The following is a 6000-nucleotide window of genomic DNA, read 5'->3' on the forward strand; positions in this document are numbered from 1 at the left end:
GGGGCTCTCACCTGCAACCTCAGCTTGCTGGAGAGTAGGGCAGAAGAAGCCCCTGTGTTCTCTTTGGTGCAGGCACCCCCAAGTCCTTAGCCCAGGGCGGAGGAAGGTGGCAGCTTCGGCTCGCAGCACTAGACCAGGGATTCAGTCTGCTGTCCTGCCTGCTTGGGACCCCTCACGGTGCGTTGGACCCGGGCGGCGCCAGTATAGTTTTAAGTCCAGCAGTCCGGTCCAAGGCAGCTGAAGGTCTGTGTTCTCGCGGAGCCAGAGACCGGTGGGCGTCCCAGCTCCTCTATACTCAGGTCCGGGAGCGGGGCCACCCTGCGCCGACCGGGGGCGGAGGGAACACGGGTGGAGAAGGATCGATATGATGGGGCCGGGCGCTTCCCGCCTCGGAGCTCTGGATCAAGCAGCTGCAGACCACCGAGCTGGCAAAGTCCAGGCGCGGAACGCCGAGCTCGGACCGGCAGGGCAGGGCAAGGCAGGCGGGGCGCCAGCGGCCGGAGCACCGCAAAGTCTGCCCAGGTCCCAACACGGCTCGCTCTGCAAATCTGGGCGGACCTAGCCCGGCAGCGGACTCTGGATCTCCGTGCCGCTGCTCCACTTCCTCCTCTTACCCGCTTAGCGCTCGCCGCTTGCTCAGCCCGGCGCCGCAGCCTCTGCCACCGCCGCTGTCACACTAGCCGCCCACCCCCACCCGAGCTGCAGACCGAGCCGAGCCGAGCCGAGCCGAGCTCCGCCGAGACAGCGCCCGAGCGCCCGCGAGCCTGGCTCCGCCCTCAGAGGCTGGGGCCAGAAGAGCCCCCGCCCCTAGCCGGGCCGCGGGCAAAGGCGGGACAAATGGGACTCTACTAGGCGGGTCCCCGAGCGGTTGGGCAGCGCGAGCCAATGGAAGCGTGGAAAGAGGGCGGAACTCTGCTGAGCGTAGACTGGTGCAGCTGGAGGAGGACAATGAATACAGTGGGCAGCTTGAGAGCGGGCCGCATTGGGGGACCAGGATGGAGGGAGAAGCGCAGGGGCCTGGGTTGACGGCGACCCGGGAAAGCAAGGCACGGAGGAGGCGAGGTTGGAGCTGGGATGTCCCTGGGTGGTAGAGCCCGGGGAGTGGCGTGATGCTGCTGGTCTCTGGCTCCCCCTAGCCGCTAGGGCTCCTTGCACGGAGCTGCATTTGAAAGCAGTGAAAGGTTCAGATTTTAGGAAGCGGTGCAAAAGAAGTTTTTAAAAATAAAGAACAGATCCGTTTCCCACACTTCCCCTTTCTCATCGTCCGGCGACTCAGGGAGGAGCGTCGTTATTAGTTTCAAAAATAAAAGCGTAGGTGTGTGAGGACAATTCACCTCGAATCGTGACGTCTGTCGCCTGTGCACCGGCTTCCCCGCCCTGCCCCTGTCTTTGAGGCTTCAGTGTCCTGTGCTGGGCACTGAGCAGGCGGGAAGGGTTTGATATATGAATGAATGTTACGAGTGGGCGCGGGCGGGGCCTATGCCACTAATTGGCCTGGGGAGCCGTAGCATGAGGCAGCACATCACAGCTTCGTCTGTAAGCCTGACACCAATCTTATGCATGGAGTCCCAAGTCACTGCTGCGAACCAAGATTGAAGAGACCACGTGATGTTCCCCAGATTCCCGTTGCTGGTCTAGGAGTCTACCCGTCAGCTGTCTCTGTGTGACATTCCTGGGCTAGACCTGCTTTGAAAGGCGGCTTTAGCCTCCAGTGGTGATGCTCATTCAGTTCAAGGTCGTCCTCTACTACTTAGGGAATTCAAAACCAGTGTGGGCTGAATGAGACTCTGTCTCACAAATCATAATAATAACTGATAAATAAGCCGAAGATGCTGCAGCTTGACAGGGAAGTGAGCAAGGAACCAGAAGGGCAGTGGGCTTAGAAGATGGGGGGGGGGGGATGGCATTCCTGACAGAGATCACCTTTGGGGATCTCTGCCTTGTATTAGTTACTGCTTCCCCCAGCAGGTGACAGGCATGCTGAAGTCAAAAAGAGTTAGCAAGGTTAATAGTGCTCCTGGGGGAATCCTGGTGGCAGGAGGAAGAGTCAGTGTTGGGGACTCTAGAGAGGCGGGTAATGGGGAATTCAGATTTAGCCAAAGAACCAAATATTTCTTTGGCTCCTCCTGAGTCAGCCAGATGATGCTGAAGGTTAAGCCAGGGGAGCCTGGAATGGGCTTTGTGTAAGGAGAGCCACGAGAAGTTTTGACATGATCACGATGGATTGTAGGATTTTCTGTAGGAAAACAAGTGTCCTTAGAACACACAGCCCGAGAGATGAGTGTCACGGGGCCTGCCTGAAGACTAAAGATGCCTGTGTCGAACTTGGTGATATCGGTGCTACGATGCCTTATACCTTCCCGTTGTGCCAGGAACCTTCTTCGGGTTTGAACTGGCAGCACCATCAAGCCCTGCGCTCCTAGCCTGCTATTGTAGCCCTTCTGTTTCCAACTATAACAACTGCCCCGTCTTTCCTCCTCTCTTCTCTGCCTCTATATCACACCTCTCTCAGACTGAACAACACAGTTCCTCCAAGCGGCTGCTCTTAAGGTCCTCCTGGGCTGTCATGCACCCTACCTTGGGTTTATTCTGGCTTCCCTGTAGGATGAAGGGGAGAGTTCAAGGCCCAGTGCTCACTCGTTTTCTTTGCTACTGTGTCTCAGATTCTAGCCTGTCACACAATAATTGAGTAACAAATGTCACCCTCTCTGAGATGCCTTCCTGAACTCTGAGGCAGCCTTTGGTCTGGTTCACTTGCCCGGAAGATTCTTTAGGCACGTCCGTGCCTCGGTCACCCCCTCGGTCCCCCCCACCCCTCATAGCTGGGAGCTACTCTGTGGATATACGGCCCCGCCCACATGGCCCCTCTGATGTCTGGTGGCCCTTGAGAGACCTCCACATAAAGAAATGAATGAATGAGGGTCTCAGAGTAGAGGTGTCTGGCTGCCCCTGTTGGAGCAGCCTGGGGGGCGGGGTCAGATGAACAGAATGTCAAAAAGAAAAAAGCCTTTCAGAACACAGCCTCCCTGGGTGACTCCAGAGGTCCTCTCAAGGTCACCAAGCGGTAACTAGCACTGAAGTCTCAAACACCCACATCTGCCCCCTGGCTGCCCCTCTGAAGGAGACAGATTCTTCTGCTCTGGGGCACTCTGGCCTTTTGTGGCTAGGGAAGCCACAGTTTGACAGTGGTATGATTGGTAATGACTTGTCTGGGAGGATGTCAGTGCGTGGACCGGCTTGGAACCCACGCCTGGAGACTGACAGGAAACAGTAGCCTTTCTGTGAGCCCTGCTGCTCCTGAGGACCTTGTGCCTCTAGCCGGAGAGACTCGCAGGAGCTCTGCAGGGTACGTGTTTCGGGCACTCTGTGTTCTCATCCCAGATGGACACTCTGCTCGCAGGCTGACAGTTATCATTCACTTTGCATTCTTTTCTAAATAGGCCACCTTGTTGTATAATGCTTCTCCGCTACATAACCTCTGTGTGTGATGAGCGGGGCACAGTGCTCGGTGGCAGTGGGAGGGCCGAGGCTCAGCAGGCAGTGGTGACCTTACCTTCATGCAGCTCTCTGTTCAGAGGGGTCAGTGGTCTCAACCGAGCACACTGCACATGCAGGTTCTTGAGAGTTCCCTCCTTGGTCTCCGGTTCCACCAGCCCATAGACCCTGTGTGTTTCCCTTTCCACAAGGGGAATGAATGTCCCATTGCTTAAAACAGCATACAGGCTGGTTTCTCTAAGAAGCCTCCCCAGTTCTTCCAGTGGACAGCACTGTCTTACTCTGGGCTCTGTCTCTGTGAAGGCTCTTGCCCCTCTCTTGAAATGCATGCCCATGGATCAGAGTTGGTGGTAAGTCAGTTTCTCTACCCGATTCTGAGCTTCTAAGGACAAGAGATGGGACCTGATTTCCCCCCTGCCCTGAGATAGTGTGTTTTATTTTCTCACTCTACTTCCCAGTGTTTCCTAAACTAGACCAAATCCTATGCCTCATATTGGACACACAGGCTGGGACAGGGACACCCTCTTGGTCCAGGGCTATCTACACGGATCTGTGTGTTGAGTTCTCTGTGAACACGATTGCCCACTTAGCTGACTGGGGCAACAGCATCACTACAGGGAGATCATGAGAGCTGGGTCCCAGTAATGGTTAATATTGTCAACCTGGGACACAAGCCTCTGGGGCATGCCTGTGAGCGATTTCTCCATTGGATTAAAGTGGGAAGCCCTACCCTATCCTGTAAGCTGGAGTGACAGTTTGAATATAATGAAAGGAGCAGGCCAAGGACCCCCCTCCATCACTCTTTGTCCTGACTGTCACTGCAATGTGACCAGCTGTCCGCAGGACCCAGAATCCGTGACTTCCCTGCCGTGATAAATCGAGCCCTCACAGGATGAGCTGAAGTTAAGTTGCCTTTGTAAGTAGGGTGTTTTGTCACCGCAACTAAAGCAAGAAGCATGCAGTTCCTAAGACTGTGTGGATAACTCAAGACACTCAGGGGACTCCGGTCACAGAGACATCAACGCAGGAACTGCCGTGATGGGTGAGAAAGTCCATCCATTTGTGGAGCAGGACTGAGGGCAGGAGGAGAAACTGAGGCTGCATAGCAGGAGCAGTTTTATCTAGAGCCACTCTGGAGCCACATGGCCCAGTCTGGAATAATGACTGCCTGTGTTAGCTCTGTGATCTCTCTGTGCCTTGGCTTCCTCATCTGTAAGGTGGGAGATGGCACATAGGATATTTTGAGGGATCAGGTGAGTTAGTTTTTCCTATCCATTTGGGTTATGTTGATAAGTGATGAACCCCACATAGGCACCTGATGGATTAAATGAAGATGGAGGGGCTGGTGGGCTTTGGTGTGCCAAGGTTAACTGTGGGCTCCATCCTGAGGAAGCTTCACTCTGAATAGTCCCTGTTTCTTCACCTACACACAGCATGGGGCCTCTGAAGACTCCAGGCTGCTGACCCTTCACCTCCCTAACTTTCCACGTTTCCTGTGGCCCAGCAGCTACAATCTGTATAAACCAGGACTGTAGAAGCTAAGCCCATACACCAAGAAACCTTTATGGTCCTATTTATTGAAGATGGGGCAGGGAGGCTGTGGAGGATCCAGGACACCATGGCCTTGTAAGAATCTGCACCCTGTTCCCAGCCTCAACTTTCTGAGACCAGAATAGAAGTAAACAAACATGTCCTGCTGAAAGCATGGGTTTGAATGAGAACTGGTCCCACAGGCTCATAGATTTGAATGCTGGGGTTGTAGTTGGTGAAACTGTTTGAGAAAGATTAGGAGGTGTGACCTTGTTGGAGGGGGTGTGCCCCTGGGGTGGGCTATAAGGTTTCAAAAGCTCATGCCAGGCCCAGTCTAGCATACTCTCTGCCAGCAACTTTGCAGATCAGATGTGAGCTCTCAGCTACTGCTTCAGCGCCATGCCTGCATGCTTTCATGCTTCCTGCCATCCTATCCTGGACTTACCCTCTGAAATTGTACACAGACTCCCATGCTTTCCTTTCTAAGTTTCCTTGGTCATGGTGTCTCTTCACAGCAGAAGAAAAGTGACTAAGACAGGAAGGCCCCAGGATGAAACAATTCTGTGCATATCTGGGGATGATGGGAGAGCAGGATGTGGGTAAAGACGAAGGAACAAGCAGGAGCATCCTCAGTGACAGGCCAGCCCTCTCTAGGGCAGCCACAAAGGACTACATGTCAGGGTAGAGCCACTGGTAAGGGAATGTGCCTTGGAGCTGGGGAGGAGGTAACTCAAGAATGGAGAACCACAGAGGGCTCGAGGACCAGGGAAGAAGGGCCCTTGGGGCCCCAGAGTCAGGTGGCTTTGGTAAGTCTGGGTCAGGTTAGTGAAGGGTGTTACTTAGCTCTCTCTTCTCCTGGATTCCTGAACACACTACCTGGAGAAGTTAAAGCTCTTCTGTTTCCGCCTGTAATCCCAGCACTCGGGAGGCAGAGGCAGGAGGATCTCTGTGAGTTCGAGGCCAGCCTGGTCTACA

General features: G+C 54.6%; 1 protein-coding gene across 4 annotated transcripts in view; it reads right to left on the bottom strand.

Moving 5' to 3' along the window:
* Positions 1 to 690, bottom strand: part of Gdpd5 (glycerophosphodiester phosphodiesterase domain containing 5) — a 78380-nt gene extending 77690 nt beyond the window's left edge. For all 4 annotated transcript variants that reach the window (XM_013350177.2, XM_026784384.1, XM_026784383.1 and 1 more), the window contains exon 1: positions 12 to 690. The gene's annotated coding sequence lies outside the window, so the exon portion shown is untranslated. The remainder of the gene's footprint in view (positions 1 to 11) is intronic.
* Positions 691 to 6000: the final 5310 nt, after the last annotated feature.

This window comes from Microtus ochrogaster, chromosome 22, assembly GCF_000317375.1.
Source record: "Microtus ochrogaster isolate Prairie Vole_2 chromosome 22, MicOch1.0, whole genome shotgun sequence".
NCBI classification, from domain to species: domain Eukaryota; kingdom Metazoa; phylum Chordata; class Mammalia; order Rodentia; family Cricetidae; genus Microtus; species Microtus ochrogaster.